This window comes from Eschscholzia californica, unplaced genomic scaffold (assembly GCF_041429995.1).
Source record: "Eschscholzia californica isolate CP2 unplaced genomic scaffold, dmEscCali1.0.p SCAF_3, whole genome shotgun sequence".
NCBI classification, from domain to species: Eukaryota; Viridiplantae; Streptophyta; class Magnoliopsida; order Ranunculales; family Papaveraceae; genus Eschscholzia; species Eschscholzia californica.
In genome coordinates this window covers 55876267-55904201 of record NW_028238420.1, presented here as the reverse complement: position 1 = coordinate 55904201, position 27935 = coordinate 55876267, and the positions used below count along the sequence as shown (strand labels likewise).

The following is a 27935-nucleotide window of genomic DNA, read 5'->3' as shown; positions in this document are numbered from 1 at the left end:
TTCGTTGAGCCCTCCATGGCCCAGATTTCTACTTGTTTGTTTGAGTTAAAAGTTGCCACCGGAAAGCTTTTTACTGGAGAAGAAGGAAAATGACATTGCTTCTAATTATACTTGGTCTACTTGTTTTGATCAAATTTTAAGTGAAAAATTCATTGTCATTAACATAAACTTCCCAAACTATAACATAATTTTCATTGTAATCTCTTCTTATTTTGAACATGTGCTCCTCTTGGTCTTTCTTGTAAAATGTTGAAGTCAAAATGCCTAAAAAAAATAGGGCAATACTGGTATATTTAAAGAATTAACAAATTGTGTACTATTAATAACGGATAATAGTGTCTACGAAGTTTAAAAGTAAATATGATAAATATATATTTGTATCAACATTTCTTTTCAGATTTAAAAAAGTTGAACACGTGAAGAAGACTCAAATTTAAAAGTCTATTTTGACGACTGATTCCTAAAATCGTGACCTTCTTGGTAGAATAAGATTTTACTTGCCCAAAAGGTTTTCTAGAACAACCATTGTGTGTCATTTGATCTGCAAAGTCTAATCATACACTATAAAGATAAAATATTTCTTATATTTATTTATTTATTTATTTATTTATTTATTATTTACTTATTTGATGGTGTACTTTGGTTGGAGATGTTTCATTTTAAGATGTTTGGTACAAGTATTATGCAAGTGTGAAGCTCTAACTCTATCTCCAAATTATCATAAACTCCTCATTTGGTTTTTTTAGTTGAAAGAACTCCTCATTTAGTTGTATGAGTGTTTAGCAAAATTAAATACCATGTACTTAATTTGTGGGAGATGATAACTATACAAAAATCCAAATGGTGTGTATATTACTTTTTACTAATGAGGGATTGAGAGATGATAATCATGTATCGGTTATAGACCATGAACTCTCCTCTCACATTTTTTGGGTCTCGATTTGTTTCTACATAACACTACAAGATGGAATACAGTACTATTACAAGAAAAATTTCTCGACTCAATCAATTCAAGCTATTCAGAACAGACTGTCCACCAAGGACATCAATGAGACAGACTAATTTGGACTTCCACAACATCAGATCAATTCTCTTCAAAATCATATTACACTTAGATCAATGAAATACCAGAAATGAGTAATGAAGACCATCAGTTCCCGCGGAAAGATTTTGGAAGCTATTAGAAATTATATCGTATTGATTTTAATCTTTGTACATATGAGTTTATATATACATTTAGAGAGAGAATTATAACTAACTATAACTAACCTCTAACTTATAACAACTTCACAACTAACTCTCATAAATCATAACTAACATTCATACTCTATTATTCCCCCAAAAATTGAGTCTATAGACCAAAAATAGGGTCCTAATAGGAGATTTAATCCTCTATAATCCTAAAAAGGATTTAAAAACCAAATTAATCATCATAAAAGAGATCTAGTCCATTTGTATTCATCTCGAGAGAAATATCAAATCTCTATAATATTTAATCCTTATTAATACCTATTATAACCTTTCCATATATTTTGTAACCGTTTTTGCCAAAATAATCATGTATATATCATTTCCTTAATTGTCTCCATCTTTCTCTCTCCAATCAGAATTATAATGAAAGAAATATTAACAAATCTAATATGTAACCGTAATATAGTATATCTCATTTTCAAGAACATTAACCTAGTTGTTTAACCACTATTAACATCAGAACTCTACATTCATCTCCATTAAACTTATCGAAGATCAATTCTTGAAGGTAATTATTTTTGCTAAAATCATAATGAGAACATTCATTTGTAAGATTTCGTTTTGTTTTCATGTATTTGATATTACTGTTTTGTATTTAGATTCATTTTTAAGATCTAATAATTAATTTTTTAAACTGTATCAAATTGTTATGTATTATTTCTGAAAAAACGATTCAATTGATAGATCTGAAATGGAAGTCTAAACTTCTCTCTCTCTCTCTAAAATTTTAATATCAATAATGAAATCTTTGATCTTTATATCATATTTAATGTTTTATTGAATCTAGGTATGTTCTATATCTTCCAATTTTCGTGGTATGTATCTTAAGATTTTCGTTTAATCATTACTGAAGTTTTTTTCAGATCAGATTCATCTTCACTGACGGACTCAGATTTGCGGTATATTCAGATTCATTGTTTTCTCTGGATATAAAGTACATGTACTTTACGATAACTTTGCGTATTTTATAATACAATTTCTACAATAAATGGAAAAGTTTGTCCTCTGTTTATTCTGACCTTTATTATAAAGTATGTGTACTTTATGATACATTACCGTACTTTATAGTACATTTTTTTTAAACAAGGTATTGTAAACTTTTTAAATTCATAAAGTGCTGAAATTATATCTAAATAATCCATACATTTCGTTGTTACATATGATAAATTTCCAGTACTTTAATATAGATGTCAATCTTTTTTCAAACTTTATATTAATTGTAATTAATTTAATATACTTTACCATAATATGTCAGTACTTTATATTACATTTATTTCAATTTTTTTATGTTTTTTTGATCAAAATGGTTTATTTTGATATCACAGATAGATTTCCAAGCAGAATCATCAAATCAAATAAAAAAAACAAAGCCATACAATCAAACATCTTGCTGAAAGGAGTGTTGCTTATTTCTTCTTTCATCTCTTCTGTCATATAACTACGCAAGCTATTAATCAGGGTTATGGGTTTACTCAGAGAATATCTGAATAATAGAGATGTCTTCACTGTTGCTATTACTTTCTGCTCTCCTACCAAATTAACAATTTGTTGCTGATTATCTTTCTTCTTACCTTTAACTGTTTTTGAACTCCCTCCAAACTGAACAACATAAAAAAAAATACATCAAGTTACAATTTAATGACTTTACCATATATACTTTATCAGACATTATAATGTTCCATTCTAAAAATTGTAACATACATTATTATCTTTAAATACTTTATGGTACACGACATCCACTGTATATACATTTTTATTAAAATGTACAAACATCTTACCTCAGTTAATGTTGTTTCTTTTGTCTTTGATTTTTTTTGGTTTGATTTTCTTCAACAACAACCTTCCTTTTCGAAGGACTCTTTCTAACATTCGAGATTTCCTTAGATAAAGATGCCGTAGTTTTAGACTTTGGTGCCATTTTTTTACTGTTAACCTGCACAAAAGGGACATTGCAATTTACTTCATATCAACTCAATCGAAACAAAAAAATATAAAACCATAAACCCCAAAGTATTACTTACTTCGAATAAAGTATGCGTTTTTTATTAATCAAATACTCCAATGTATCATACAAATGATAGATTTTAAGGGAAACGATTTTGTTCTTTACCCATTATAAGCATTCCCAAGTGTAATGAAAAATTATAAATACCCAAATCACAATATTTGTGTTTTTATATATTAGGTAAAGTACGAGAAATTTATGTGTAAGATCTGTTTCAATATCATACACAAGAACAAAACAATCAATAAAATAGGTTTATTATTACATAAATCCATAAACAAAATCAATATTTTCAAAAAAAACGAAAAAACTCCATAATCATTGAATCCCTTAAATCATGGAATCCCGTAACGGTCGAGTAGAGAGAGAAACGAAGTGAATCTGTAAATTGATTTTTCTTTCCCGAACGTTGCTTCATTGAATCCCTTAAATCACTCCCAATCATTTCACAAATTCCCCATTTAGCCCTCACGTATTAAATATGTTGTTTTTCTACAAAGGACATGTAGGGTATAACTATTTTAAAGTATGGATACTTCGGTCGTTTTATCAAAAGGACTAAATATCTAGGATTTGAGAAGATTGGATTATATTTTTGTTTCAAATATTTTTTTGGTCTATATACCCATGGACTCATTATTCCCCCTTCAAGCTGATGATTCCTCTTGGAGCATGAGCTTGCTTGTAAGAGTGAGAAACTGAGAAGTACCAAGTCCCTTAGTGAAAATGTCAGCTAACTGATGTTTTGAAGGAACAAAGAAGAGATGTAACTTTTTGGCATCAATCAGTTCTCTATTAAAATGATAATCAAGAGCAATGTGCTTGGTGCGAGAGTGAAACACAGGATTATGTGTCAAAGAATGAGCACTTAGATTAGCCGACATTAAGTGTAAATGAGAAACGGAGAAGCCCAACTCCTTCATGAGATAGGAAAGCCATAATAGCTCAGACACAACCATTGCCATTGCCCTGTACTCAGCCTCAGCTGAACTTCTAGCAACAGCAGGTTGCTTTTTCGATTGCCATGAAATAGTATTTGAACCAAGAAAAGTGCAAAAACCAGTGGTAGACCTCCTAGTGTCAGGGCATCCTCCCCAATCAGCATCCGAAAAGGCAACAAGAGTAGAAAGCTGATCTAATGTAGCAGGTTTAATAGTTATTCCTGAACCCAAAGAGCCTCTCAAGTATCTAAGAATTCTCTTAACAACTTTCCAATGGAGATCAGTAGGATTTTGCATAAACTAACACACATAATTCACAGCATATGTGATGTCAGGTCTTGTGTTTGCTAGATACTGAAGTGCTCCAACAGTGCTTCTATACTCTTGAGGATCAGATAAGAGAGAACCATCATGTTGAGACAGCCTTGGTTCTGAAGACACAGGAGTAGAAATAGGTTTGCATTGTAACATGTTTGTTTTTTTAAAGCAAGTCCACAGTATACTTAGATTGAGTAAGAAATAAAGAGTTATCTTTACCCAAAGCCTTAGCCTCAATTCCCAAAAAATAGCTCAGAGGTCCTAAGTCTTTCATGGCAAATTGAAGTTTAAGGTCATCAATGAGTGAAGTTACCAAATCAGATGTAGAGCCAGCAAGGATTATGTCATCTACATATAGGAGAAGTACAAGAGACCCTTTAGAGTTATGTAATACAAACATGGAGTTGTCTGCCATGCTTTTCTGAAATCACAGCTTTAGTAAGTAGGAGCTAAATTTGTCAAACCAAGCTCTGGGAGCTTGTTTGAGACCATAGAGGGATTTTTGTAGAAGACAAACAGCTGAGGGTTGGGTTTGATCAATGAACCAAGGGGGTTGAGCCATATAGACTTGTTCTTTCAAGTCACTATGCAAAAAAACATTTGACACATCAAGTTGTCTGATATGCCACTTACAAGTTACAACTATAGTAAGAATAGTTCTAACAGTAGCAATTTTCACTACAGGACTGAATGTTTCATTGAAGTCCACCCCCTCTTTCTGATGAAATCCTTTTGCTACAAGTCTGGCCGTGTATCTGTCAAGAGTGCCATCTGACTTCTGCTTGACTTTGAAAACCCACTTACAACCTAGAACATTCATGTGATTCTCAAAAGGAACTAGTGTCCAAGTATTATTTTTCTGAAGAGCACTAAACTCTTCTTTCATGGCCTGAAACCAAAGTGGATTAGAAATGGCTTGTTTAATAGTTTTTGGTTCTGGGACTTGAGTTACCAAATTTGCAATGAAATCATCAAATAGCTTTGGTTTGGTGATTCCAGCCTTAAGTCTAGTAGTCATTTGATGGGTGGGAGGAGGAAGGGGCAGAATGGCAGAGCTTGAAGTATGAGTATGAGAAGATGAGTTGTTAGGAGATGATGGAGTAACAGGAGGTGAATTTGACACAATAGGTGAAGGTAATAAGGTTGTAGAAGAAGTAGGTATAGGTGTATGAGAAGAAAATGGAACATATATGGGTAAAAGAACATTAGAAGATGCAGGAGAAGAGACATCTGTGGGTTGAATAAGTGATGAAGTTTTAAATGGAAATACATTTTCTTCAAATATGACATGTCTAGATATATATACCCTTCCAGAGATAGGTTCTAAGCACCTATAGCCCTTGTGAAGTGGACTGTAACCTAAGAACACACATGGTTTTGATTTAGGTGAAAGTTTGTCTTCCCTATAAGGAACTAAATGTGGAAAGCACAAGCAACCAAATGTTCTAAGCAGAGAGTAATCAGGAACTTTATGAAATAGTACTTCAAAAGGAGAAGACATACCTATTACCTTGCTTGGTAGTCTATTAATGAGATAGGAGGCAGTAAGAAATGTTTCAAACCAGAATACCTTTGGTAAATTAGCCTCAAATAGTAAAGCTAGACCCATTTCTGTTATGTGCCTATGTTTCCTTTCTGCTAGGCAATTTTGCTCTTGAGTGTGAGGACAAGAGATATGAAGAGTTATACTATTTTGATCAAAAAAAGATTTAAATGATCCCATAGTTAATTCCCTTGCACCATCACATTGAAACATTTTAATAGAAGTAGCAAACAACTTCTCATTCATTATTTTGAAATGCTTAAAACAGTCAATGGCCATATCCTTTGTTGATAATGGATAGATCCAGTTGAACCTAGAATAGTCATCTACAAACAAAATATAGTATCTATAACCTAGCTTGGAAGCAACAGGAGCAGGCCCCCAGATGTCACAGTGAACTAATTCAAGTGGTTGAGTTGTGATCCTCCTTGAGTTAGAATTGCTCTTAGCAAGGATGCAGGAGGTACAGGTAATTGAAATAGATGATGATGGGAAGGACAGATGCCCCTGAGCTTGCAAGAAGGAGCTGGTTTTATTACTTGGATGTCCAAGACTTGAATGCCAATGAACAGAGGCTGGAGCTTTTATTGTGTTGAAAGAAAATGCAGAAGTAGTTGGAAGTCTTATAGGATAGAGATTGCCTTCAACCTTCCCTTTAAGAAGCAAGTTCTTTGAGTTTAGATCCTTAATTTCATACCCCCATGGGAAGAATTCAACAGAGCAATCATTAACTTTAGTAAATTTAGCCACAGAGATAAGATTCTTAGCTAAATGAGGACACAGAGAACATCATTTAATTTTGCTGTAAATTGAATGAGAGGGATAGTAGTAATACCTTTGTGAGTTGCTGAGATTTTGTGTCCATCTCCAACCATCACATTCTGAGAGTCATGAAGTTCTTCAGTATTAGAGAGGAGAGAGGCATCAGATGTCATATGAGTGGATGCACCAGTATCTTGGAGCCATTCAATAAAAGTTTATTGATGTGACTCAACAATGGACGGATCAATATGTAAACCAGCAAACTTAGAAGAAGTTTGACCAGAAGAAGATGCATTATTAGTGTTAGAACCACTGTTTCTTGATTGTTTATAACGAAACTAGCATCTATTTGCAGTATGTCCCATCTTCATACAGATTTGACATTTCTCTTGAGAGTTAGCAGAGGTTTGTGAAGCATTTTTGTACTGAGATTGAGAAGAACCAATGCGATTCTTGTATTGACTGTTCCTGTTATAGTTTTGAGGTGGTTTTTGTGATTGGTGATGTACATAAAGAGCAAAGGAAAAATTTGGATCTATAAAGGATGTTGAGTTTGATTCTGAACTTTTCTTAATCAATCTTGCTTCATGATTAAGAAGAGAAGCCTTGATTTCAGAGAGTGACAGATTTACAGTTCGATTCTCAAGTAGAACAACAAGATTCTCATAATCATTTCCTAAACCATTCAGAATGTGTCGAACTAATTCTTCCTTACTAATTTGAATATTAATAGCAAAAAGTGAATCATAAATCAACTTTACCTTGCTTAGATAGACAGACATGGAGTCAGATCCTTTCGTGATTGTTTGTAGTTGATTCATTAATAATCCTTTCTTAGCATGAGAATCCTGGAAGTACAGTGTTTGAAGATTCTTCCATATCTCAACAGAGGTTTTGGATCCAAGAATTTCTCTAGCAATTGATTCAGTGAGTGTGGCTTTGATGCAACATTGAATAAATCGATCAATTTTTCTCCATTTAAGAAATTCAGGATTAGGAATTGAAGTATTGTTGATGATGATTTGTTTTTCTGGTTCAGGTATAACTCCTTCAACATAATCGATCAGATCAGTTGTGATCAGTTTTGTTTCGAATTGATCCTTCCAGATCAGATAGTTGTTTTCATTAAGTTTGGTAGAAACGAAATTGGTGATGTTTGAGATTTGAAAAGATGAAATGTTGTTGTTTTGAGACGTATTGAGATTAACTTCAGGTATGTGATGTGTTGAAGTAGAGTCACTAGCCATTGATAGGTTTTAGGTTTTTGATGAAGGTTTTAGTTGCAGGTTTAATGGAGGTTTTAGATTTTGATGAAGGTTTTAGTTGCAGGTTTAATGGAGGTTTTCACGGAAGCTTTTTTAGAGAGAGAAAGAAGAAGAAGAAGAAGAGAGAGAAAGCTCTGATACCATATTAGAAATTAGATCGTATTGATTTCAATCTTTGTACATATGAGTTTATATATACATTTAGAGAGAGAGAGAGTTCAACAGAATTGTAACAAACATTATAACTAACCTCTAACTTATAACAACTTCACAACTAACTCTCATAAATCATAAGTAACATTCATACTCTATTAGAAGCAAATAGGAAAATGATACATGCAAGACTCCCAGCTCTTAGTCAAATTAGATAAAGAGTTCATAATGTACCTCAAGTCTGTAGAATGTGTGGATCTGATGAAGTGAAAACACAATACCATCTTTTTGGACACTGCCCAAAATTCAAAGAAATAGTTAGGCTAACGGAGCTCCCAGATCTATATCAAAATCAAGTAGATCCAATTAATCTCCTCAGAATTATATTACTACAGACAACACATGGTAATAAGAATTTGTATACGATAACTTATCTCTACTGGGAGTGGTGGAAGATGAGAAACGAGTTGCTATTCCAACAGAAAGAGATAAATCTCAACAGGTGTTGGTGGAAAATGAAAGAGGCCCTAAGGTATGGTCCAGATATTTGTGATTACTCCATTTCTAACACTGGTTTACAGATGGAGAGCTGGTGTCCTCCTCCCCAAGGTATAATAAAGGTAAACTTTGATGGATCTTATTGGGAAAATCACGCTTCAGGGGCAGCAATCGCTAGAGATTCGTCCGGAAACACGGTCGGAACAAAAGTCAGATGCTTTGAACCACTTTCGCCTCTCCACAGTGAAGTGGGAGGTTTTTGGCTAGGTCTTAAATTGGGAGAATAGTTGGGGTTAACGGCTTTTATATTAGAAGGAGACACTAGGGTTTTCATCGAGCTAATCGTAGTCGTCGACCCGGAGGTGCCTTGGAGATTAGATCAAGAAATCAATGGCCTACGAGAAGCCACGCGCCAGAGACAGGTGTCTCTAGCTTACTTCCATAGAAGTTTCAATCTGGCCACCCACGATGTGGCCGCTTCCTGTTTACCTCCTAGTTTCTGAAGTTTTTGGCTTCAGTACACATATCGTATCTCTCTTACAATTTGGTCCTTTTTTTTACTGATTGTCGTCATATGTATTAACTAGTTCTTTGTTTTTATAGGCCCGAACATTGTATTTGTCTTTTATCTATATATGGATTTCTTCAAAAAAAAACTAATTAAGTTTGTATGCATTCAACTCGAAATATGTCTACGATGATGAAAACGTGTTATTGCCTTTGTCCTTCTACAACTACTAACATTTCTTTTCATGCTTGCTTGTGTGAGGTCAAAATTTATACTTTTTTTCATTAGGCAAGAAGGACCTGGCTCAATGGAAGCCTAAAAGATATGCCCTTATAAAACTACTAGATATAGCCCGTGCGCATAAGACGCTATAGTTTTGTTGAAACTATATGAAAAACGATACTCCCTCCGTCCCATTTTGTTTGGTTGTTATTCCTTTTATGGATGTCCCAAAATGTTTGGTCACTTTCCTTTTATAACATTCATCTTGATGAAACTTCCAAGACTACCCTTTAGTTTGAATACCATTCAAATGTTTTAATTGGTTCTACGCTTCTACCAATGTTGTATTTGTCAACAATAAATAACATTCCTTAATAAGTTGGATACCCCAAAACTACAAACAAAATGGGACGGAGGGAGTAATATTCATAAGATCCAAATGAAAATAAATCAATACCGCACCATCTAAAAAGTAAATGCAAAACAACATTAAAGTAAATTGTAAAAATGATTCTCACTATCAATTTGTAAAGAAAGTAGTGCACTTTCAACAAAAAAAAAAGTAGTCCACAAATAATGTTGGTCGTAGTCCACCACCCTTTGGTGTAACGGTCAGACATTCCTCTTAAGCCCATGAAGTCGCGGGATCGAGTTTCGATTGAATCAGTTTGTCATCAAGATTTATCCCATGAATGCAGGCAATATATAGTAAATATTGTACTCCCTCCGCCCCAAATTGAATGACCTAATTTCTATGGGTTGTTCCATTTTAGTGTCTTATTTCTAAAAATAAAGGAAAGAACTTTTCGCTCTTTCCAATAAGACCCGTTACTACTATATATTTAATGACACTTTATTTAAAAGTAAGTTCAACTTTTTCATTGCAAATTAAAACAGTTAATGAGGATACAATTGGAAAAATCATGTCATCTTGAAAGTCAAACTCTAATTAATGATGTTCCCTTGAAAAATAAGGTTTTCAAATTAAGTCATTCATTTTAAGACTGAGGGAGCAATAAATTTGTCGGGTTTTAGATCTCTTTCATATCGTCGGGCTTTAGGCTTCATATTGTCGGGCTTTAAGCCTCTTTCATTATGGTTAGATTAGGCGGTTATCGTGCTCATCACATCTTCATAATGTATCAATGTCAGTAAAAAGAATATAGATTTTTTATTACTCAAAATATAGAAATTAAAGCACTATTTTTTTTGTTGCAAGTAAATTAAACAGGAAATTGGGCCGGAGGCCTAATTTCTTTTATATTTTTGTTAAAAAGACAACCCATCTTTTTAACTAGCTAGGCTCCAAGTAAGTTATAAAAATAGGCTTGAAGGACATTTTTAAAGCACCAACTTTTTAAGAGTAAAAAATACCCTTCATTCTATTAGAAATACCTAGTAATAATCTAACTAATAAATCAGGAACTTGAGTTTTTCTCATGAACGAACCGAGTTGGATTGTCGACGCCGATTAGAATTTCTGGGGTTTGAATCGATTTTGGCTATAAGATAGGTTGATGTTTTTAGGTTTTGGTGATTTAATCTATTTGCTTGTTGTTTGAAGAGGCTTTTAAGGGGTTTGATTTAGTTTTTGGTTCTAAATTCTAGAGAGAGAAAGTTTTATATACTTTCAATGGAAGGAGATTTGATAGTGTTTCAAGGTATAATCCAACTTCTTCATTGCTTTATTTTCATTGAGTTATGAATGATTGATGTAGATTGTTGCGGAAGCGTAAAAGTAATGGAATCCACCATTGTTAATAAACTAAACTAACGAAATAAAACTGATAAAAACGATAAACAATAAACTTGATTAATAACTTGATTAATAATAAACTTGGTTAATAATATTTTCTGATCTGAATAACAAGGACATACCTGACTTCCTTTTATAGGAACTTAGAAACTTCTAGATAGACTCAAATTAGGATTCCTAAATATCAAAGATACTCAAACATAGAAACTTCTAAACCTAGACTTAGTAGGAAATACTAAAACATGGAAACTCCTAAACTCTAACCCTAATGGGCTCGGCCATGAGGCCCTCTAACTACTTCTGTCGTGAGGCCCATCTTGATGGTCTCCATCGTACTCCCCGACCGAGAACGAACTTGCCCTCAAGTGAGACTCAACAATGCAATCCTTAATTCCCACTTCGAGCGAACGGTGCATTGGGGTCGAAGGACACCCACTTGGACGAAATCACTAGCTTCAATCTCATAGTGCAAAGAATCTTGCAAAAATAAATGTAAGAAAGAAACTTCCAACATCTCCCGTCATCTTTTAATTTGATGAAGAAGACTACAAACACCACATAATATTTTATGAAAAAATCAACCTTGAATTTCTTCACTTGAACGATCTTCCCACGTTCATCTTCGTGTTGCTTATAAACCAAACTCGAATATGGCTTAACCAAATCTAAACTAGAATGAACTGACATTTTCAAGCAAAAAGAGGATAATTCACTTTGTTCTTCTTTTTCCTCCGTCATTGAAAAAATCTTATTCTCTTTGTCAAGAACTTCTTCTTTAATACCATCGAACACGGTAACCGAAATAACATTCGAGAACTGTCTACTAGATTCAATCTTTGTCTCCACATATGAAAAATATTCATCTAAATGAAGAAAAATATGCCTAAAGATGTTTTTCAATGTAGTCCAATCGTCGACGAATTTTTTCCCTTGATTAATGAGTCTCCATTGCATTGCATTGAATTGTTCATAGATTCTTTCGGACATATGTTGTTCAATGAGAAAAACTTTATCTTCATCATGGATATCTTGGTTTATGAACCAATCTTCCATATGTTGAATCCAAAAATTTATATGATATTGACCGTCAAATAGAGGAATTTTAAAAACGGTATTAATTTTTTGTTCATATTTTCGATCAACATAAAATTGTTTTGAATCTCGAATCCAACATTCAAGGAGAGATGTATCCATGAAAAAAAATTCATCTTTCATTCCCAGATTCTTCAAGCTCTGAATACCAGCTGATGTAGATTGTTGCGGAAGCGTAAAAGTAATGGAATCCACCATTGTTAATAAACTAAACTAACGAAATAAAACTGATAAAATAACGAGAAACAATAAACTTGATTAATAACTTGATTAATAATAAACTTGGTTGATAATATTCTCTGATCTGAATAACAAGGACATACCTGAATTCCTTTTATAGGAACTTAGAAACTTCTAGATAGACTCAAATTAGGATTCCTAAATATCAAAGATACTCAAACATAGAAATTTCTAAACCTAGACTTAGTAGGAAATACTAAAACATGGAAACTCCTAAACTCTAACCCTAATGGGCTCGGCCATGAGGCCCTCTAACTAGTTCGGCCGTGAGGCCCATCTTGATGGTCTCCATCAATGATGGATAAAAATTTGTTAGTTTTGATGTTTATGTTCAAACTTATTTGTTGAATTTATATGGAAGTTGTGAACGTATAGTTGATACAAGCAATGTGTTTGATAAAATGCTTGAAAGAGATGTTGTTGCTTGGAATGCAACGTTAGTTGGTTATACAAGACTTAGGTTGGTTGAAATAGCTATAAAGTTGTTAGATGAAATGCCTGTGAGAAATATTTTTTCTTGGACAATCATGATTGGTATTTATGTTCAAATTGGGAATTTCATGAAAGCTTTGGAAGTTTTTCGAAGAAATGTAAAATGATGGTGCTAGAGCTTATAAAATGACTATTATGAATTGGTAGGGGTTTTAGCTAGTTTTTCGATACAACATTCTATTAGACAATATATAATAATTTGTAACAAATTTCATATTAAATCAATTCAAAAACTAATTTGCAAACCATTCGCATGGCATTGCAAGGTGTTTGCAAGGCTCTGCAAGGTGTTTGCAAGGCTCTGCAAGGTGTTCGCAAGGTTGTGCAAGGTATTTGCAAAAGTCATGCAAGGTGTTCGCAAGGCTCTGCAAAGTTTTTGCAAGGCTCTGCAAGGTGTTCGCAAGGCTCTGCAATTTGTTTGCAAGGCTATCCAAGGTGTTTGCAAAAACAATTCAAGGTGTTTGCAAGGGTCTGCAAGGTGTTTGCAAGGTTTTGCAAGGCAGTGCAAAGTGTTTGCAAGGCAGTGCAAGGTATTTGCAAGATATTTTCTTAGACTAGGGTTAGGTTGGTCTTTTTACTTAAATTGAAAATTACATAATTGCCATCAGGGAGTTGAAGCCTAAAAAACTTTGATGAATCCTTTTTAACTAAAGTCATAATTTCTTAGGGAGTTTTGGCCAAATTCTCGGGAGCAATTTTCTACCTTTATGACTGTCATCTAATAATGTAACGTTTCTTTAGTTGTTTTTTTTTTGTTGAACACTTGAACTTAATGTTTCTTTAGTTAAAAATCTAATAATATAATGTTGAGAATATTGCAAAATATTTTGGGTCTCACCATACGAATTAAGTATGAATTATGATCATATGATGGGGGAGTTTGGAAAGGCGTGCTAGTTTTTAAATGGTAGACTGTTTAGTCTTCTATTATGTCTTGATTTTGTAGGCTCCTAAATTCCCATTATCCATTATCATCTTCACTCCCTATGAAGATTATGCACGGCCTTAATTAAGTCTGCTTCCGATCAAACTCAACAAATTGATCTTTTTGAATCAAATCATGTTCAACTTTGATCAGTCCAGAAAGAAATAGATTATCTCATCAAAAAAAAAGTAATAGATTCACTTGGACCGCACATGACAAATTTCCACATACACACAAGAGAGCCTGTGCTAGAGCCAACAAAGAGGTGGAGGGTTCTATCACCTGAATCGACTCTAACCATAGAGAATGTTGGGAGGTTGACACGAGTATGTTAGGCACCTAGAATTTTGTCATAACACGAAGGCAAGCAAAGAATTGAAGCCACGCAAGTTGAACCACCTAAGCCCTACCCTAATTAAAGAGGTGGAGTAGACAGGTATACACAAGTAAGACTTGTAAAGGAGGGAGACAGAGCCACTTGTTTTTATTTTTTCAGAACGTAATCTCAGCATTCAATGTGTATGCCTGAATAATTTCATTTTTCAATTATTCAACCATTTCATTTTACCAAGTTCAACGTTAGCCAGATTAGTCAACATTTATATGTTTCGATGTAACAACAAGATGTTATTTGTAACAAGTAGTTTTGTTGGTTGGTTAATTGGTCATATTTTATTCATGAAATGGGTTGGATTGGTATTATTCTGGATACGGCAAAATCATTCTATTAGATCGAATAAGTACCTTGTGTCAGAATTGAGAAATTTTATGGCTCGAATCTTTAGTATTCTCTTATTTATCACCTGTGTCTACTATTTAGGCAGAATACCGTCGCCTATTGTCACTAAGAAACTGAAAGAAACCTCAGAAACGGAAGAAAGGGGGGAAAGTGAGGAAGAAACAGATGTAGATAATTTCAAAATTTTGTACCAGTCAGAATCATATAATATGAATCTACTAGATAACTGATGTATTACAGTTTTATCAATAGAATTACAAAAATCAACCTTTACCAACTGTAAGTAGGGGTCCGTAAAAGTCGCGAGGAAAAAGAACGAAAAAATATATAGAAAAAACATGAAAACAATGGAGTACATTTCCGGGAAAATATTCCTATTCATTCATGACCAACAGTTCAATTAAGGAAAAAAGTTGATAATAGACCTTTCTCTCTCTAGAAAGTAACCGTTTTTTAGAGTAAAGCTTCCTATATTCGCCGCTTCTCCGGCGAAGGGTCCTCCCTTCGCCGGATTTCTTTCTTTTCATGTTCTAATAAATACTTATTATCTTTGTTGGTCTTTTAGGGCCTGTTTTTTGTTGATCTATAGGATATTTTGTTGTTGTTTTCGTGTTTCTTCCGGTTCGAGTGTTTGGTCATTGAAACTTATTTGAAACTTCTTCAACAACTCAAAACTCTCTTCATTTACAGAGGTGTGTTGAATCTCCCATATCCATATACATTTACAGAGGACGCATATATTCAATTCCTTGCAAATCTAGAAACCTCAGGAGAAGTGGATTTAGTCACATGTAAAGTCTTAGGGATCATTAGGGAGGATACAATCTTGGTCAAAAGATGTGAAGCAGACAAATCTACGATTGAACATGATTTTGATTCGGTATGGTCATTTGTTCATGTCTAAACCCATCATGTTCAAACTCAAGCTTCTGGTTTCATGGAGGAAGATGCTGGACTGAGAATGGGAGAAGGAGCCCGACCGACGACCGATGGAAGTTTTTCGATCACTCTAGTCCGTGGTGGAAAAACGGTTACAAACTTTGACCCACTCAAAGTTAGTTACTCTACCAAGGGAACCGTATGGTGGTAATGGGTCATGAACTCATGATAGTGGTGGAACCACTAAAGTCACATAGAAACTAAAATGCCTCCTCCATAGGTAGTGGGCATAGGGCTACTTCTTTGTGCTTTGTTATTTCTTTTAACTTCTTATTGTAATCCATCTTGACTTTGCCTTATCAATGAAGTTATCAGATTCCAAAAAAAAAAAAAAAACAGTTCAATTAAGGAGTTTTGACCGGTACTGTTAGCGGGCATATATCTATCGTTACTTGAACGACCAGTGTGAACGGAGTAGTGATCTTCAAATAGAAAAAGAAAGTTAAAACAAAAAAAACTGCATCACTCAAGACTTGAAAAGTTAAGCATGAAAATATTTAGATTGAATCAGACAGATTTCATAAATTCAAATGAACTTGTATAAAGAAGACAATCAAGAGAGAAATGAGAGAGAGAGAAGACTTTTAAAGACCTGACAAGTGACGAGTAACAGGGAGGAATTGGTTATTCATAATTAACAAACACCACAAAATAGAGGAAAAAGAAGACCCAACACTCTGTTATTGAATTTGACTCTTCCTCATCACAACTTCTTCACAAAAAATATTGAATAAAATGGGTTTCTTCACACCTTAATTAAGCATAGAGATGGATCCTAGAAACAAATCATGGGTTTTCTTTCTCTTTCTACTGTTTTTCTTTTTCTCATCGAAAACCCACCTCACAATTGCAGTTGATATCATCTCTGTTGGTGATTTTTTAACTGGAAGCAAGCAAATTGTATCTAAAGATGGAATCTTTGTTCTGGGTTTCTTCAGACCAGGTAAATCTCTCAATTACTACATAGGAATCTGGTACAAAAAAATCCCAGTCCAAACTGTTGTTTGGGTAGCAAACAGAGATAAACCCCTCACCAATTCTACTTCTTCAGAGCTAAAATTATTAGAAAGTGGTAATTTAGTCATCTATGATCAATCAAAAACCCAAATTTGGTCAACCCAAATTTCATCAAACAGAGATAAACCCCTCACTAATTCATCAGAAGCTGTTCTTGGTGATGATGGAAATCTCATTCTAAGAGATAAATCAAACCCATCTACTGTTATTTGGCAAAGTTTTGATCATCCAACGGATACTTGGTTATCTGGTGGAAAACTTGGATTTAACAAGAAAACTAATCAATCACAACGCCTGATTTCATGGAAAAATTCTGAAGATCCATCTCCTGGAATTTACTCTCTTGAATTTGACCCACGTGGAAATAAGGAGTTTATGATTCAGTGGAATAGGTCTGAAAGAGTTTGGAGTAGTGGTACATGGAATGGTCATATTTTCAGTTTAGTTCCCGAGATGAGATTAACCTATATCTACAATTTCAGCTACATTTCGAATGATAACGAGAGCTATTTCACTTGGTCTGTTTATAATAAGTCTATTATTACTAGAGAAGTTCTGGGATTATCTGGACAAATCCAACAATATACTTGGTCAGATTATAACCAACAATGGAATTTGTTCTGGTCTCAACCTAAAAGCCTATGTGATGTTTATGGTATTTGTGGGTCTTTTGGCACTTGTAATCAAGATACTTCACAATGTGATTGTTTACAAGGTTTCAAAGAACAATCTTCCAAAGAGTGGAATCTCAGGGATTCGACTGGTGGGTGTGTTAGAAAAAACTCATTGGCATGTCAAAACAAAGATGCATTTCAAACGATTTCAAACGTGGTATTACCCGTAAAACCTCAAAATTTGGTTGTTCAAAGTTTTGATGAATGTAAATCGGCTTGCACAAACAAATGTTCGTGTAAAGCGTATGCTTTTGCAAACAATAGGTGCTCAATATGGGACGGAGATTTGTTGAATCTTCAACAAAAGTCTAGTGGTGGAGACAGTCTCTATCTTAAACTTTCTACTTCTGATGTCAAGACATCTGAAGTTCCGGAGAAGAAAAGCTCGGTAACTATGGTAGTAGTAGGTGCAGTAATAGGGGTTGTCGCAGTTTTATTACTTGCTATAGTACTAATATGGAGATGGAAGGTAAAACGATCTCGCGGAACGTCAAAGACGGTCGAGGGTTCTTTAGTGGCATTTACATACAGAGATTTGCTAAATGCCACCAAAAATTTCTCACAAAAGTTGGGTGGTGGAGGTTTCGGTTCCGTTTATAAAGGGATGTTACCTAACTCAACTGTCATAGCAGTTAAGAAACTCGAGGGCCTAAGTCAAGGGGAGAAGCAATTCCGCTCTGAAGTTAGCACTATTGGTACAATTCAACATGTAAATCTTGTTCGTTTACGTGGGTTCTGCTCTGAAGGGGCTAAACGGTTACTAGTCTACGATTTCATGCCCAAGGGGTCTTTAGATTCTCATCTTTTTAATCCAAAAGATACCGAAAATTTAGATTGGAAAACAAGATATCAAATAGCAGTAGGAACTGCAAGAGGATTAGCTTATCTCCATGAAAAATGCAGAGACTGTATCATCCATTGTGATATTAAACCAGAGAACATACTCCTTGATGCTGAATTTTTTCCTAAAGTTGCAGATTTCGGTTTAGCTAAGCTAGTCGGTCGAGATTTTAGTCGAGTTCTAACCACCTTGAGAGGAACTAGAGGCTATCTTGCACCAGAGTGGATATCAGGTGTAGCCATTACAGCAAAAGCCGATGTCTACAGCTATGGAATGATGTTATTCGAGATTATCTCGGGGAGAAGAAATTCAGAGCATTCCAAAAGTAATGAAACATTTAGGTTTTTTCCTATTTGGGTTGCTACTAAAATGAACGAAGGTGCAGAAATCATAAGCTTAGTTGATAATAGGTTAGAAGGTAATGCTAATATCGAAGAGCTCACTAGAGCTTGTCGAGTTGCTTGTTGGTGCATTCAGGATGATGAAGCAAATAGACCTTCGACGGGGCAGATAGTTCAGATGCTTGAGGGGGTTTTGGTGGTAAATGTGCCTCCAATACCAAGGTCTCTTCATGTACTCGTCGAGAATCAAGATAACGCATTTTTCTTCTCAGAGTCTTCCGATCGAAGTTTACAACCACGAAGTAACACCTCGTCTCCACTACTTCACTCACATGCAAAAAGCAGTGTCTCGTCCTTAAGTTCGGAGTCAAGAAATGAAGAACGAAAAGATCACTAAAGGATTAAGAAGAAATATAGTGTGGATTTTACTTAAAAGTTTAGAAACTATTGTATCACTTCACTTTGGGTTCTGTGCAGGTATTTATGTAATCCTAATATGCTCCTATGTTTGATAATTTGTATGACAAACTGTAACACCCCTATTTTCTATATATATCAAATTAGGTGGAAATAACAAAACTCTAGGTTAATTTAGGGTTGGGCCTAATATGAAGAGTAAGTTAGTGTGGGCTTGAGCATCATAAAATAGAAGTGGGTTAGAAGCAAAACTAAGGTTGCTTGAGTTAATTATATAAAAAGGGGTCTAGAGCTCTTTTTGTGGATCCAGAACAAAACTTAGAGAGAGAAAGAGAAATGGTATTCTTTGGTGAAGATTTTGATAAATAAGTTGAAAAAATCTATGTATTGTTTATGTTTTGGTTAATATATCTTCTTAATCTTCAACAAGCCGCTCTTAGTGAATGAAGAATGGATAAAGAAGAAAAGATGTAGAGATGAAGTTCTCTAGAGAGAGAAAGAGGCATGATTGTGTTCTTGATGTCATCTAAGGCAAAAGAGGTAGATTTCTTATCTCCTAATTCTTTTGTAGGCTTTTTCAATTTATTCCATGATAGGTTTAGTATTGTTAATCACATAAGTTCTATAAAGAATGATTGAATAATTTAGATATTAGCTCTATCTTGAATTCTAAAAAATATCTATATAGGACAATGTTTTAATCCAACTTCAAAATTATATCTGGATTGATTGGTAACGAATCTATGTGTCTATCTTATATGGTTGGAAAAGTCTGTTTGTCTAATTTCTATTGGTTAAAACGGTGAGTTAATTGGAGTTCCGAGCAAGGAGTTACAATAGTTTTCGTACGAGGTGTCAGAGCAGTCCCTACTATATTTCTGTCTAGATTAAAAGTAAATCTGGTATTGATTGATAATGAATCTTGGTGTGTATCTTATATGGTTGGAAAGGTCTGTTTGTCTACTTTCTAGTGGTTCAAACGGTTAGTTAATTGGAGTTCCGAGCGAGGAGTTGTAATAGTTTTCGACCGAGGTGTCACAGCAGTCCCTACTGTATTTCGGTCTAGGTTAAAATTAGATCTGGTATTGATTTTTAATGAATCTCGGTGTGTATCTTATATGGTTGGAAAGGTCTGTTTGTCTACATTCTAGTGGTTCAAGTGGTGAGTTAACTGGAGTTCTGTGTGAGGAGTTATAATAGTTTTTGTACTAGGTGTCGATACAATCTCCAATGAGCGAATTGATTGAGATAATTCACATGGTTTCTATTCTGTAAGCAATGTATTTCCTACATATATGATACCTTATATTGGTGAGGCCATATTTGTTAACTATTATTGTTATTTGTTTGTTTGAGGTTGTGATACACGTGAGGATCTATTATGAGCATCATCCATTTTGACTTGCCATGTGTTGTTGGCTTGAATGGTTTGGTGAACTTGTTTGTAATTCTTTATTAGAGCCAATGTTTGTGGTGTGATGCTATTATGATTGTATGATGCTATTATGTGTGTGATGCGATGGATGTGATGGAGGGTTGAATGAGTTTATGTGGTTGGTTCGACCCTCTCTACCGAAGGTGATGTAGGTATGGAGCGTATGGGGTCGGCGCTAACACAATGGATGACCTTGTGGATCACACTCTCATTCAACTTATGTTTGTTGTATGATGTTATTATGTGTGTGATGTGATGGAGGGTTGTATGAGTTTATGTGGTTGGTTCGACCCTCTCTACCGAAGGTGATGTAGGTATGGAGCGTATGGGGTCGGCGCTAACACAATGGATGACCTTGTGGACCACACTCTCATTCGACTTATGTTTGTTGTATGATGCTATTATGTGTGTGATGTGATGGAGGGTTGTATGAGTTTATGTGGTTGGTTCGACCCTCTCTACCGAAGGTGATGTAGGTATGGAGCGTATGGGGTCGGCGCTAACACAATGGATGACCTTGTGGACCACACTCTCATTCGACTTATGTTTGTTGTATGATGCTATTATGTGTGTGATGTGATGGAGGGTTGTATGAGTTTATGTGGTTGGTTCGACCCTCTCTACCGGAGGCGATGTAGGTATGGAGCGTATGGGGTCGGCGCTAACACAATGGATGACCTTGTGGACTACACTCTCATACAACGTGGACACCAACTTGTCATATCATTCGACGAGAGTTGGATGATTGTGTCTTTTGGCATAATGTTTTGTCGACTTAATTGTCAAGTTAGGATTCTATAAAGGTCTATCTTGGTAAATAGTGTGATCTTTTTTATATCTATTGAAAAAGAGAAAGATTATTATCACGAGAGTTAATATTGGATTAGAATACGAGGACGTTGAAAGCCTAATAACCAAGAACATAAATTACTAATTTCTACATGCGTGTGGTAAATTTCGTTGTATTATGTTAGTTGTCACGTTAAATTTCAGATAACGCCAATAATGTATATAAATGAAATACTTCTTTGATTGGGGATTAAGTTTGCCTACTCGAGACTTAGGTTTGAGGAAATCTACTGCAGTTGGGTTTTAACCCAGCTATTTTGTTTCTCAGGTATTGATTGTGCACTCATGGTAGGCGTCGCTCGTGGATCCAGTTTGAAGGTCTCAAATCTTCGATTTCAAGGCGGTTGGCTTGAGATTTGGGATTTGGAGCGCTACACGAATATAGCTGTTAAAACCTTTTCTTATGTAATTTGTTGCAAAGATGGAGTAATATTTAGTAAGTTTCATCTTCTTGAATCTCTTACAGGTATATTAACATTAAAATGGCCTAATACGACACAATGTATGCCTTACAAAAAAAAAATGTATGTACACTGGTAGAATACCCAATTGATCTCACTAAGAGCATTTCCAATGCTAAATAAGAGCATTTCCAATGTAAAACTTAAAAGAACTCTAAATGCCAGATCTTATGGTCTCAAAATCCCTCCATTCGGGCCTTTTGTACTATCTTTGCATAAACTTTTTTTAGACTTTTTGGACATATCTTATGGGTCTCACCTATGTGTATATGCCTCATCCCTCTAATCATATCTTCTGATCAAGTTGACACTTTTTGTGTAATTCGTTGTAGGATCCGGATGAAGTTAGCCGCGAATCGCGAAGATTCGACTATCATAGTTGATTTCTAGCTGAACTCTAGGACCCCTAAATCATCCGGACTTGATGATCTTCTTCATCAATTGTCCTATCCGACAAGTTGCTCGCATTGCATCCTTGGTCGAAGGACGTCTCCTTCAAGTATTAGCTTGGTCGGAATGGCGAGGGGTGATCAGAAAACAGCTAGACAGTGTTATATGGTCTTGGCTAAAGAATGCCTAAGACTAGCAATCAATGAAGTCCCTCGAGCTCAGTCAGAAACTCGATAAAAGACAGTGTGACATTTCTGCCAAACGAAAGCTAAAGGATAGCTGTACAGCGGACCTCTTCTCAAGAATCCCTCAAGGTACTCCTACCCCAAGCTAACAAACCTCATCTCTTTACTTATACAAGCAATTCATTTCTTTATTTTTGTTTAGTCATTTAACAATGTTTCATATTAATTCAAAAATTATATTATGTGTAAAGAACTCTGGAGTAAATCTAGTTTGACAGATAGATGGCACATCTACATAATAACAAAGTAAGCCAAGTTTGCTCGCACAAAATAAAAAGGAGAAGAAAAACTCGAACACGAAAATGTTTGCAATTAGTCAGGCAAAACAAGCCTTGTTTGCCAAAGTAATGAAACCCTGAAGTGATAATCAGACCACATCGAGAAATCGTTAACCGAAGTCTGCCTCTAATTGAAGAAGGATATGTCAGAGTCAAATCGCATAAGAAAATGCACGGTGACGTGAATGCAGTTGGGGATAGGAGGAAGGACTCCATCAACTGAGAAGGATGACATCGCAGGAGAAAGGTTGTGTATGGAAAGACCCTCACTTTGGAAGATATATAAACACAAAAACTGTTTGTGAAGGAACTGTCTCAGTCGGGCAGTAGAAAAACTAATTGAGGTTTACGAAACCAATCGATGGGAAACCAAAGGGCAGACTTCAAGAGTCGCGACTATTGAACATTAATTAAACCCCAACAACGACTAGTACAGAAGAATAACCATGTAATGGTTGGGAGATGCTTGAGCAATGGACACTTGGAGAAGAATGAGTGTTCGTTACATAATTACAACGATACAAGGTTTGTGTTCGAATTATTACATCCCTACTTACCAAACATGTCATATACATACAGATGACATGTCAAAAAATAATGCATCTCACGTGTTTGGTTTTATGGGTCATATGTTGTCCGTGCTCTATTTTGAACAAGTCTTTGTTTTGAATAAGTCCTTGTTGAATAGCGGACAAAGAAAGACAAAAGTATATAGAAAGAACATTGAAACATTAGAGTATATTTCTGAAAAATTTCCTATTGATTCATGACCAATAATAACCCTTAATTAATTTAGGTGTAGATAAACTACAAGTTTGGCCAAGAAAAACATTGGAGCTACTCTGTTTATTCATTTTAAAAAATGATAAGGTAATCTATAGAAATAAATTTATTAATTCTCAGTCAATCATAAACTACTACACACTAATTAAAAACTTACCAATGAAGATTTTTTTAATTCAGGGTTACATCCTACAGTTTGATCTTTTATTTATTTTTTTGATTGGCAATAATAGAATTTTTTCTTTATTAGAGAGATATACACGTTACTCTTCAACTAAATTCAACTCAATATTTTCAACAAAAATAAATAAATAAATTTGTTATCTATAAACCTAAAGACCCCGATTCTCGCCATTCAATTTCACTATAGGATAATGACTCCATAGTCCAAATTGTTCCAACTACGTCAATGTCATGCATGAACCTACAAAAAGGTATCCTTTTTAATGCTGACTGCAAGCTGAGAGAGGGGAGTACTAGTTCATCAAAATCAAATTAACTCAAGCAAGTGGATTGAGGACTCGACATATTATTACAAATTAAAAAGATGATAAAAGGTTTTGACGGTATTGTTAGCGGACATATATGATCTACTTTTTCAGAGATAAACTGATGGATCTTTTAATGGTTCACCGTCGGTAGGACTGAGACAGAACTTTTGTTCCATGGGAAATTCAGAGGGACGTGCCGCGGTTAGGCCAGAATCTTTCAGAATGTCAAGAGCATACTTCCTTTGACATAGGAATATGCCTTGCGATGAGGAAGATACTTCAATATCGAGGAAGTATTGTAGACGGCCTAAATCTTTTAGTGAGAAGGCCTTGTTACGAAATAATTTTAACTGGGAAATAGCATTATCATTATTTCATGTGATGATTATGTCGTCTACGTAGACGAGAACGAAAATTTGAGTGGAGTGCGTGCGGAAAGTGAAGAAAGAATAGTCGCATTTTGATTGCGAAAAACCTCGTTCAATAAGGACAGAGGATAATTTAGAAAACCACTGACGGGAGGTCTGTTTAAGGCCGTATAGAGATTTATGAAGGCGACACACTTTAGACTCCCCCAGAGATGAAAATCCGGGGGAAGTTGTTGGGTTTTACACCCTTCCACTAGTGTTTATAGCGGAAATAAGACATCTAATTTCTATACTAGTATTCCCAGGATGACATGCATAAGCCCATAATAATACTAAGTAAAACTAGAAAGATAAATACCTTATTCGCTAGTTTTCCCTCGAACCTTTCCAATTACTTATGAGAAGACCAAGAGCTTCAAGCGTAGCTCCTCTACTTGGGACACGAGCAATCAACTTGATCTCCCACCTTGTTGTTTAGCTAGCACACCAATGGTGGTTGGAAGAAGAACTCCTTTCTTCTTGACTAGATAGATAGTTAATGGGAATTAGCTCACTTTCTCCTCTCTACTTGATATTGTAGAGTAAGAAAGCTTAGAGAGAAATTTCAAACCTTATTCTCTGCCCTAAAAGTGTTTATATAGAACCCTAATGAGAATACACCTCCTCAAAGGTTTCCTAAAACACCCTTTAGAATAAGATTTAAGGAAATAGCCGAAAACAACATCTAATGATATTTTCTCAATTCCCTAATTAGGAGGTGTCCAAACACCACGAAAATATTCATGCATACTACTGGATATGTGATAAATCTCCCCTCAAAGTTTCAGCCCAATCCGAGCCCTAGAAGTGCCCGAATCGGCTAAGGCCCAAAAATCCTGTTTTTGGCCTTTTTGTACTATCTTTGTCTAATTCTTTTTTAGGCCTATGAGATATGTTTATGGGACATTTCCATTGTTATATCTCACTCCCACTAGTCATATCCTAGATCAATTTGACACTCTTATGTGTAACCCGTTGTAGGATCCGATCGAAGTTAGCCGCGAATTACTTCGTAATTCGACGATCGTAGTTGGTCTCTAGCTAAAACTCTACGATCCCTAAATCAATCGGACTTGATGATCTTCCACATCAATTTTCCTATCCGAAAAATTGTTCTCATTGTTGATGAGACATGGAAATGCCCCATCTGAGTCTCTTAATTTAGACGAGTTAGTCTCTCTAGAGCAGTTACTCTCACGAATTACTCTCTTTTATGTTCAGGTACCTTTTTACAGAGTTACGTGTGCAAAACGGATAAAGTCGGAAAGAATACAGACTAGGGGCATTTTGGTCATTTGTTGATTCTGACTTCTTGGTCAACATTAGTGTTCGGATGAGAAGAGGGGTCCAAGACGAGTCCGTGGGCGAAAACGGGAGTCAAATCGGAGTCCGGACGAGCAAATTAGCCAAGGTCAAAGTTTGGGTCAAAGGCAGTTGACCAGATCAAATAGGAGACGTGGCATTGATCTAGTTGGGTGGTGTGGTTCAATCTGACGGCAATGATGAAATCTTCGGTACACTATTGGGCATCAGTGGTACATATTCGGGACAGAAGAAGGAGGCCTATCTAATACTTTGCGCAGCACCAAACATTAGTGATCCCGCACGATCCAACACACCAGAATGTGACACGCACACGAGCAAACACCATCCGACGGCCGAAGCACTTTAATTCGGTAAATCGTACCACACCTGATCTTCTACTCTTAACAGCTCATGTCTCTCTCACGGGATTACCTCATCTTCTCTTTTCAATTTAGAGAAAACAGAGAAGTAAAGAAGATTTCATAAGACCGAGAGGGAATGAGAAGGATACGAAATCAAAACCGAGAGTGGATCACGACTGTTAGAGATGGTTGTTAGGATTCTAGAGAGAGAAAGAACCATGAGATTTCGATTGATTTTTGGTCTATATAACAGAAGAGCTTTTTGGAGAGAAGATCATCACGGATTACAGAGAGAGGAACAGTAGAGAGAGAGAGATAGAGAGTTGAATCTCTCGGCTGGGGGTTCATCCTCCTCTCAAGCTCAACTACAAACAGTAAATTAGAGAGAGAGAGAGAGAGAGAGATCATCAGCTCGGTTTTTAAAAGGAAGAACAGTAGAGAGAGAGAGAGAGACAGAACCGAAGCTAAGGAATTCGAGTTTCTTGATTTTTGATTTTCCTTTTTGTTTTTCTGCTTCTTAGTGAGAGAGAGACAGAGAGTTTGATAAAAGGAAGAGAGAGAATTAGAGAGATAGAGAGTTTACAGAGAAGGAGATTGTAGAGAGAGAGATACCCGAGAGCTTTAATGGATGTATTTCTTTGATTTTAATTTTATATCTCTTTGATTATAATTAGTCTGTCTTTGTGAGAGAGATAGAGAGAGAGAATTAACAGAGATATTAAGAAAAGAGAGAGAAAACAGGAAGTTTAGAGAGAGAAAGAAGGTTGAAGAAGATGAGAAAATAATTTTCTCTCAGAGAAACCATTTCCGGGAAGACGAGAAAATCGTTTTCCCAGAGTGTGCGTTTGGCAGATTCTTGGAAAAACAGAAGGAAATCACTTCCTTAAGGTTCTGTTTGGCTGCAAAATCAGTAAGAAATCCAACTTTTTCTACTTTTCTCCCATCATTTATTTAGTTAAACTTCCATCTATCATCATGAGAAACTAAATTTCTTATCTAGGGTTTTAGATGAAGTCATAATAATTGTTTTTTCGATAATTTATTAAAGTTTTTACCATTTTAACGATAAAATCTTCCGGGTTTTTAGACCGTTCATGGACTAAAACCTGAGTTATATAAAGAACTCTCTAATTAGATCAACATTAAATTGTCGTTAGAATTATTAGGAAGACGGATTCGAAAACCCTAGGTTCCCTTTTTCTGGATTACCGACTTATTTATTTATTTTTGAGTTTTATATTTTATTTTTATTTTACCTCAATCAAACCATTTTTAAATCTCAATAGTTTTAAGGTTAGATTTTAGTTTAACTTAGTCTCTGAGGAACGAACCGGTCTTACCGGACTTATTACTTGACGCCCGTATACTTGCGGGGAGAGACCTTTTAGGGTAACCTTTTAGGCCCATCAATTGTCACCTTGGTCGAATGACATCTCCTTTAACTCCTTCATACTTCACATACAAAAAGTAGTTTCTTGTCCTTAAGTTCGAAGTCGAGAAATGAAGAATGAAAAGATCATTCAGGATCAAGAAGAAGTGTATCGTGGATTTTTGGTTTAAAGCTTACAAACTAGTTTGTGAACATTTCTTTTTTTTTTTTGCTCTCTGCTTTTCATAAATTCAAAATTGGCTCCTTTCTATTAACTTCGTAAAATAACTTTAATGGTTAACTTTTTTGTTGGCATAATACCCTTATTGTAATAATGATTTTGTAGATTGAAAATTGGTCCCTTTTATATATGGCTGAATTCTCATATAATTCCAACTTCTTCAAAACTTGCTTGGAGACCAAAATTTTGTCCATTTTAAAAAAGTTTAAGAACATTAAAGACACCTCATCTCTCCTTCCCTCTCCTCTATTTCATCACCTCTATCCTCCACTTCATCTCTCTTGCCACCTCATCATCTTCTCTTTCAAACTTTTTTTTTTTTTTCTTCTCTCTCTCTTCTTCTTCTTCTTCTTTCTCTCTCTTCTTCTTCCCTCTTTCTT

The 27935-nt window shown here is 35.2% G+C and overlaps 1 pseudogene across 1 annotated transcript; it reads left to right on the top strand.

Annotated features, from left to right (window-relative positions):
- Positions 1-16210: 16210 nt before the first annotated feature.
- Positions 16211-19101, top strand: LOC147552116 (G-type lectin S-receptor-like serine/threonine-protein kinase At2g19130 pseudogene; annotated as a pseudogene). The gene has a single exon (XR_015237572.1). The product of XR_015237572.1 is annotated as a G-type lectin S-receptor-like serine/threonine-protein kinase At2g19130 pseudogene (transcript).
- Positions 19102-27935: the final 8834 nt, after the last annotated feature.